Source organism: Anas acuta, chromosome 1 (genome assembly GCF_963932015.1).
Source record: "Anas acuta chromosome 1, bAnaAcu1.1, whole genome shotgun sequence".
In the NCBI taxonomy this organism is placed as follows: Eukaryota; Metazoa; Chordata; class Aves; order Anseriformes; family Anatidae; genus Anas; species Anas acuta.
The window spans coordinates 163,994,534-164,003,343 of record NC_088979.1 but is presented as its reverse complement, the minus strand read 5'-3'; the positions used below and the strand labels follow the sequence as shown (position 1 = coordinate 164,003,343).

At 39.3% G+C, this 8,810-nt stretch overlaps 1 long non-coding RNA gene across 4 annotated transcripts in view; it reads left to right on the top strand.

The window, feature by feature from the left end:
* Positions 1 to 4,906: 4,906 nt before the first annotated feature.
* Positions 4,907 to 8,810, top strand: part of LOC137849472 (uncharacterized) — a 99,925-nt gene continuing 96,021 nt past the window's right edge. For 3 of the 4 annotated variants that reach the window (XR_011091908.1, XR_011091907.1, XR_011091906.1), the window contains exons 1-2: positions 4,907 to 5,155; positions 6,485 to 6,673. This is a non-coding gene — a long non-coding RNA (uncharacterized lncRNA). Of the gene's footprint in view, positions 5,156 to 6,484; positions 6,674 to 7,668; positions 7,804 to 8,810 lie in introns of all 4 variants that reach the window. The other variant, XR_011091905.1, reaches the window with a different exon arrangement.

Sequence of the window (8,810 nt, the reverse complement as noted above, 5' to 3'; positions counted from 1 at the left end):
AAGGTAACCTGTCTGTAAGGAGGTTCCTTTCTTTTTTTGTATGAAAATAATAAAAAAGGTTTTAATTTTCCTTACTATTTCTTAACCAGATTAAAAAAGCAGAGTGCTAATCCATCCACGATAGATGGCAATGTGTCTATGTTTCCAGATTTATAAATAGGAATTTATAATGGAAAAGTTGTCGTAAAGTACAGTTATCTCAGACACATGGTTCTAATCAACAATGCATTAATTAGCAGTACTGAAAAATGCATCAGAAGAGATATCTTCATTTTTCTCCCAAAATTTTGCTCTTGAAGTCCCTAAAATCAAATTACAGGATAAGCAGCAAAGCAGACATTAACCCAAGTTTCATGGATGTGTGATCCATCGCGGGCATTTTTTTTCTGAAAAAATATTGAACTGAACATTGCTTAAGCCATTAACTTTCAGGGAGAATGGTTTGTTTCTCATTAAAAAATAAAAATAAAATAAAATAAAATAAAATAAATAATCCTTTAAAATCTCATATTTCCTTCTTAAGAGTGTAATCGTATGATTTGTTGCTAAAAAAGACTGAGGCATTCAGGTCTACCTTGCCCTTTGGGCAGCTCTTTATTGACCACATCTGAAGTGTCTATCCAGTCATAGGAGATGCTGGGATGTCTGGACTCTACTTTTCTGCTTCAGAGGTTGTTTTTTGACATAATAAATGGGGGTCATTTTTGTAGCCACCATCTTTCAGTCTCCAGAGTTAGCAGCAAGTCCTTCCAGGCATATTTGTAGAAAAGCAGGGCATTTAGAGACAGGCTTTGTTCATTTGAAAATGAACTGAATTAGTCAATGTGCTCTCGATGTTTGTCCCAAAGGCTAGTATTATTGCTATTTAACCAATGTCTGTCATTTACTGAAATACCAAACCACATATTTAATTTTAATGTTACTGTCACATCTGAATTGATAAGTTACATATGTAAATTTGATTTCAAATGAGAAATTAAATGGCTAATCAGCTGATCATTACACTCATAGTATGTCATTAGCATTTTAGGTCTTACATTATTATTTATCTTTGACTACTGGGTAGTTTTATTTTCACAGCATGTTATTTAACCAAATTGCTATTTTTCTTGTTATATTTAATTAAAACTTGTGAGAAAATATTTGCAAGGGAAACAAGCAGAATTCTTGTGTTTTTTTGTTGTTGTTGTTTTTTTTTTTTATTATTTTTTTTAATAGTCTAGTGTATCTGTTAAAGAGGTAGAATGTTAGATAAACATGTCTGTGGATGTAAGACTATACATATTGTTATCTATATTGCCATCTGCATGCAGTTTAGTCTATTCAAGTAGAGTATTAGGATCTGCAGTTATTTTTGTGCTGAATTTACATGAATGGTGTAAAACAAGTCAAGGACAAGATTGATTTGATGTTTACTTTTCCAGTGTTTATATGTTGGATTGTTTTTCATTGTTTGAGCATTCATCACACTTCCATATCACGGGCTGGTCCATTTAAAACATAAGAGGCTACTCCAATAGGCATTAGGGGAGGTTTCTGCTTATATCTAGTTCTCTGGTTTGGTCATCAAGTTTCAATCTTCAGATGATTGTTCTCTGTGGGAGACATTAACACATACTTGTATGTTTTTTTCCTTTACCTTTTGCGTGTGTGTGTGTGTGTGTGTGTGCATGTGTATTTAGCAGAATGCTGAGAGGAATGTTTAAGATTCTTATAAGCCAATAACCTCTTTTTTTTCAAAATAGAGAAGTACAGATGAAGTTTGAAGTGAATATACATTATCAGAACTGTCTTTTTCCTTAGAAATCCCAGCAGTTCCTGGCTTGGAGTTGGATTTGACATTTAGTGAGGAGTAACTTCTTTCTATATGAAAACCCACACATACTTCATAAGTCAATGTATATAATTCACACATGCCTAGAAATTTCAGCATATAATTGCCCTGAAAGTGTCATTTTCTCTGAATTTGGAGCTGAGCAGAATTTATTCCTGCCATTGCAGCTCTGGGCTGCTGTGATTGTGCACGGTCCACACACCCACACTGGATGGTTTTTGTGTTTCTCCAGTTCTCTTCCTGCCACTCAGCCTGGCTGTTTGCAGGACTAAGCTACCCAGCTCAAATGCACAGGGGCCAAGGCAGATCTGTGACAAACACACTGGAAAGGTGATTGGCAAACAAAGTGGGGAGCTAGGGTTGTAAGTCATAGTGGGGAGCAAAATTGGGAGAGTTTAGCAAGGAGCTCCTGTCAGAGACACTGAAGTGTCTTTGAGCAAAACCAGGAACAACAGAGAGCAGTCAGTGTACTTGGTCTGCCAATGAGCTTGGGGAGTGGTTTATTATCTGGTGAAACTGGGGAGAAAAAAAAAAAAAAAAAAAAAAAAAAAGGAGGGGTGGAGAAGAAGAAGAAATAAGTCTGGAAAAAAAAAAAAAAGCAACAGCTGCCCAGGAAGCAAGACTGAGGTTGAAGGAGATAACTGGAACAGACACAAAGTTCAGAAGACAACTGGAAACATGGGGTGGAGGAGAATGAAAATGTCACTGAGCCACAAAAAGATAACAAGATTGGGAGAGGAGGATGTGGTAGAGGGCAGCAGTGCAGAAAGTAGATGAGGGTTGGCCTTGCAAAGAGGTCATTAACGGAATAAGAAGCCTGTGCACTTCTGGGACTATCAAAGAGAGGAGATGTGTCTTAGAAGCAGCCAGTCCCGGGGCAGGGACAGTTTGAGGAGTGTGGGCACAGTGAATGAAGTTTGGAGTTGGTGGCGATCAAATTGTCAAAGTCTGTTGACATTCAAGATCACCATTCTATAGAGTCTCGTGCTGGACCTAAGATTCCAGGGTCTCTGTCTGGATCACAGAATCACAGAATGGTTGTAAGGAACCTCTGAAGATCATTTGGTCAAAACTCCTGCCAAGTAGGGTCTCCTAGTGTGGGTTGCACAGGATCATATCCAGGTGAATCTTGAATATCTCCAGGGAAGGAGACTTCACAGCCTCTCTGGGCAACCTGTTCCAGTGCTGTCACCCCCACAGTAAAGAAGCTTTTCCTCATATTCAGATGGTATTTCCTGTGTTTCAGTTTGTGCCCATTGCTTCTCATCCTATCACTGGGCACCATGAAAAAGAATCTGCCTCTATTGTCTTGACACCCTGTTTTAAGATTTTTGTATACATTGAGAGGATTCCCCCTGATCTTTCCCTTCTCCAGGCTAAAAAGGCCCAGCTCTCTTAGCCTCGCCTCGTAAGAGAGATGCTTGAGTCCCCTCATGATCTTTGTAGCCCTCTGCTGGATGCACTCCAGGAGCTCCATTTCCTTCTTGTACTGGGGAGCCCAGAACTGGACACAGTACTCCAGGTGAGGCCTCACCAGGGCTGAGTGGACTGGGAGGACTTCTCTTCACTTCTCTAGCACTGCTGTCAATGTTCTTCCTATAACACCCCAGGATATTCTTGGCCTTCTATACTACTTCTTCCAACGATGGCTGGGTGTACATTTGCTTCCAGCATATTCTACTTATGCCAGTTTACTCTATTTGGGCTAGGTAATACTAAGGATATGGCAGCATGGTCTCCTTGTCAGAGGCCTGGGAAGGGCCTAAGTCATGCTAAGACCACCAGCACCAAATACGCACTAGGATCAAGTTAATGTGGATATTTTACCACTACCATCAACATAAACATGTGGTGTTCCACACTGGTACATGGCTGACACACAGTGATTTTGCTGTCTGATATGGATGGTCCCACTTCTCAGGCAAAAATGGTCATAACTACACCAGAAGCCAAAAGTTTGGCTGGATAAAACCTCTCACCTAAACAGTTGGGATTGTTTGAAAATGTGATTCCAAGAAATTGGGAAGCAACACAAACATACACACACAAAAAGAACCTTAATGCATAAAATAAACCATAAAGTTAGTACAGTGCCATAGGTCTAAAGGCTGTGAGACAGGCTAATGTCAACCCAAATATCATGTTGAACTTGCCTCTTTCCCACATTCTTTGGGGGTGACCTCACCACCAGTTCCCAGAAATCTACACATGTGCCAGTAATTTTCCTACTCTTGCTAAGTCCCCTAAGTCTTAACAGTGCTGAATAACCACCTGTCTGTCTTAAAACTAAGTCTTGTGGAGATTCACAAATTGCCATTCTCTTCCCTGTCTTTTTTGATTAGGTACCTATTTCAAAGCCTACCTACCAGATTGAGTCTTGCACAATGCAAAGCACCACTGCCAAAAACTTTCCCACCAGTATTTTTCCATAATTCCAGTGTCTAAAACATGCACTTGTGTATGGGAAACTTGGCTTAAATTATCTAACCAGTCAATATATGAAGAGCATATACTTTAATGAAGAGCATTATTTGGCTGAAATAGCTAACTGATTTCTCCTGAATTTGCTACATTTTGACTAAAATAGTTAAGCCATTCATCTGAAGTAGGATCAGAAATCAGCTCCCTTGATTTTGCACCTATTATCCACAAGTGTGTGTCCATGAATGCCCATCTGTTAAGTTGGAAGCTTTTTCTGTTTCTCTCATTCAGTGAATACGCATTTATTTCATGCAATGTCAAAAAAGGTTCCACTGGAGAGTTTGTGAATGAGCAAGATTGTGAATCTTGCTCTTAGATGTTGTACAGGGAGCTTGAGGCTGTGGAAGCCTGTAAATGGACTGAGGCCAGTCTGTGGAGTCTGGGGTGTTGGTTTATCCAGGTTTAAACCAGAGCTTTGTACTTGCTCTCACTGCTTACATGCCTTGGCTTCTGGAGCTTGACATGGGATATGTGCTTTGATTTGCTGGAGTGCTACACACACTTCACTCTAATTGATGCAGTAACAGCTGCACTTTGGGTAGATAAAGTAGTGCATAACTCTGCATACATTGTACATTTAGTGCTCTTGGGGTTCAGACTGAGCACCCAAATGCTGGGAAGGCTCCACGCCTGGACTCTCCAGCTGTCAGATGGAATTAACACTACTCCTGTCAGCTCCCAAGGGTGCCCTGAGCACAGTGCGTGTAAAATAGCCAAATGGTACTGTGAAGAGCACCAGAGAAAAACCTGAAGGAGATTAATCTTGAGTTGTTTTGTTGTGCCTGAAGTTAAACACTGGAAAATGAGGAGAAGGCAAAACAGCCGTGGTCAGCTCATTAAGTGAGTACTGCTCAGTCTGAATGAGACAGGGTCAGGTAGGGAAAACCAGTAGTACATAGTTGTTTAACTGGAGAATATACCATCATGTAGATGTACATAAGGTTGAGTACTCTAGTGTTAATTTCCTGATTTCTGAACTTTGGAGTGTTATACTCCATGACCTTTCAATGTAGGTTTTTATGTAATCCTTATATATGACTTTTAAAATCTGACAGATGGCAAGCTTTTGCAGTCATTATCCCTTTATTTCCTCGGAACAAGATCTGGTAGACTGTAGAAAAAAATCCTAAGGGAAATGATTTCTTCAGTGGTTGTGTCAGTTAAAACTGGAGTGTACAATGTACTGCAGAGGACAACTCAGCAGTGATAAGTCAGACGACTGTATGACTTAACAGGGCTTGTTCTGTTTGTGCTTTGTGTGGTTCTGGGAAACAGAGCGAGCTTGTCTCTGTATTATGCTGCTGCTCTGCCTCAGGGAAAGACTGGGTTTGGGCAGGATAAATTAATTTTCATTTGGACTGTGTCTCCCTCCCTTTCTCCTGGCATCACATTTGAAGTTCCTGTGTTGTGTGATCAAAAGGCACAGGATGCGCAGAATCAGTCAGCTCTGCTACCATCAGCAGGACTGTGTACAACACAGAGTATTAGGGATTATGGAGATACTATCTAACCAGTAAAGAGAAGAAAAGCATCCAGTCTTTAATAAAAGGGTTGTATCAGTGAGGGTGGAGAAACACTTGATCGGTGTAGACAAGGTAACATTTAGTAAAAAGCTTGAGGATTAACTTTTAAACTCTACCTGATGTGGAAAAAGGGAAAAGGAAAATGTTTATCTTCTGAAATCAAACACATTCTTTATTTACCAGGGCACCAAACATGACTGTACAGAAAAAGCTTCATTTAATTTACATTCACAGCCTTACTCCTGAAATATTTCCGTAAAATGAATGACCCAGAAATAATCGGGCTTCCCAAAACTTGTTGCTGCCAATTTAGTATTAAGGGAGCAAAACAATGTTATTGAGAGCACGTAATGTAGACTAGATTTCTCCCTTCCCTTCCCTTCCCTTCCCTTCCCTTCCCTTCCCTTCCCTTCCCTTCCCTTCCCTTCCCTTCCCTTCCCTTCCCTTCCCTTCCCTTCCCTTCCCTTCCCTTCCCTTCCCTTCCCTTCCCTTCCCTTCCCTTCCCTTCCCTTCCCTTCCCTTCCCTTCCCTTCCCTTCCCTTCCCTTCCCTTCCCTTCCCTTCCCTTCCCTTCCCTTCCCTTCCCTTCCCTTCCCTTCCCTTCCCTTCCCTTCCCACACTTTATCTCTGTCTTTCTCTCTCTTCAGGCAGAGTGCTGCCCATCAGATGCAGCCTCCCTCAAGAATCTTCCTGGGCCATTTTTTCCTCTGTAAATTCAGCCCATGAACATTCAGGTTTCAGTCCAGCTGGCAATAATGCTGGCACATGAACAACTCTCAATCCTCCTGATGTGCCTGGAGTTGTCTGAAGGAAGGAAGTGTTGCTGTCTGAACAGGGTAAGTAACAAGGGATAGTCTTGGCAAATATAATTGCTACTAGCATTGTGAAATTTGACGCGATTTCTTCGATTACCTACTCTAGAAATAATGTATTTCCAAATTGCAGTGATGTGTGTAATGCCTACTCCAGTTAAGTTTGTAAAACACTTATCATTCTAATTTTGTTCTCAGGTGCTTATAGGTTCACTGAAGTGTTCAAATTTCATTCTTCAACTTTTTCTGGAAGCTGCCCAACCCAATATTTTTTCCAAAAGTAAAAATGGAACAAAATCAAATTATAAAAGTTTTAACAGCATATCATTTCCAACCACTTGATTAGTTTTCATCGTCATCTCAGATAAACAGTCTGAATAACTGATAAACTTCTCCTATGCTACAGAAAACTATTTGTTTTTCCTTTTTTTTTTTTTTTTTTTTTTTTTTTTATGTCAGGAAAATATATGCATATATTTTGTAATAAAATAGGGATGAAAATAGGGATGCACTGAAATGTCAGCCTGAGCAGTACAATTGCTTCAGCCTCTCTATAAGCTAATAATAACAGTTTCCCAAAAGGATACTAACTCCAGAAACTCCAGAACTATCTAGAGTGTTGCAGGGGGTGAGGAGAGTGAAGGTTCCCAAGGAGAAAGTGAAATTTGATAGCTAATACTTAATTTAGTGGGCATAGACTGTTTATTCTTGTCCTATTCACTATTAAAGAAGAAATATCATAGGTACAGCTAGGACTAGGTCTCTACTAAATAACTAATGACAGATCAGAGCTCTGATTGTCTTTCTAACCATATATCCATATGGTTAGAAATAACGGTATTAAGATGAAGCTAATGTGCGAGAGTATCTTTTGTTGTTCTAGAACATCTCTACATTTTTTTGCAAAAACTAATTTATGGAATTTCACAGTTCCTTTATCCCAAGACACCCTTTACCGCTGAACATCTCTCTGCCATGTGCATGAGAATATACTCTGTCTGTTCTTCTTTGGATTCCAGGAGATAGAAGGGAGGAGAGGAAACAATTTCCCCTGAATGGACCATAAGAAAAAGTGTGATAATGGCTGATACTACTCAGTTCTGCAGGCATCAAAACAACATTTGGTGATGGCTTTGTAAAATTGTGTTTATCAGGTAAATTTGGCCAACAGTCAGCTTTCTCAGAACTCATTTTGGAATTATGTATTGTGTGGCCTTGAGCAGCTCACTTCCTGTTTTTAATCTAGATGACAAATGTCTATAAACCTTCTATATATTTAGTTTAGTATTCCTGTGAAAAAAATAAAGCTAAAATAGGAGAAATATTTTTTAATCTCTATTTATTAGTAAAGAAATTTATACATGAGAGAAGCACACTTCTGCAATTTTTCCTTTTTTTTTTTTTTTTCCTATTTTCCAATTTACGGCAAAGTTCAGACTTCGTATCACGTTGTTTTGGAGGATAGCTGTTCTAACAAAAGCAGAAGCTGATGCTTGGTTCTTAGATGCTGTTTAGTTGTATAACAAGCACTGCCCTTGGCCAAGGGAAAGAGAAGCTGCTTCTGCACAGCATAACATGAAATGAAGTTGAAAAATGATCTGCCACTTGTGTGAGTGGTACAAATTTATGCAAGCTTTGTCATGGTCAGCAGGGAAGATTAATGAAAAATGGGACTTGAGTCAATCAGTGTTGAAACAAACTGAACCAATTAATTAAATGGAAACACTTAGCAGAGCCTGTATCAATAAATACAGATGAATATTGATGCGGATCTGTAAGATTTGGGGCAGAGGGGGATGAAACAATGTAGAGAATAGAAAACACTTAAAGGGAAAGAGTTTCACAATGTCTCTGCTGCTGATCATCCAGAAGGATTAGGTACTGATGGGAAAAATGCTCTAGGGCTTGCACAGAAAAGCTGGGGCCATATAATTTTTTCTGTAAATATATTTTATTTCTATATATAATATAGAATGGTCATGAATTTATGTTTAATCATATGATTATGCCAAATCTATGATCTGAAATTAAAAATGCACAACCCTAAAATGCTGTGGGACAAAAAATATATATTGAAACTGTGTTTTTCCCAGATCTATTATTCACACAGTCATGGTTCGTTATAATTGTGTATAAAACGACCACCTCTGTGACTAGGAGA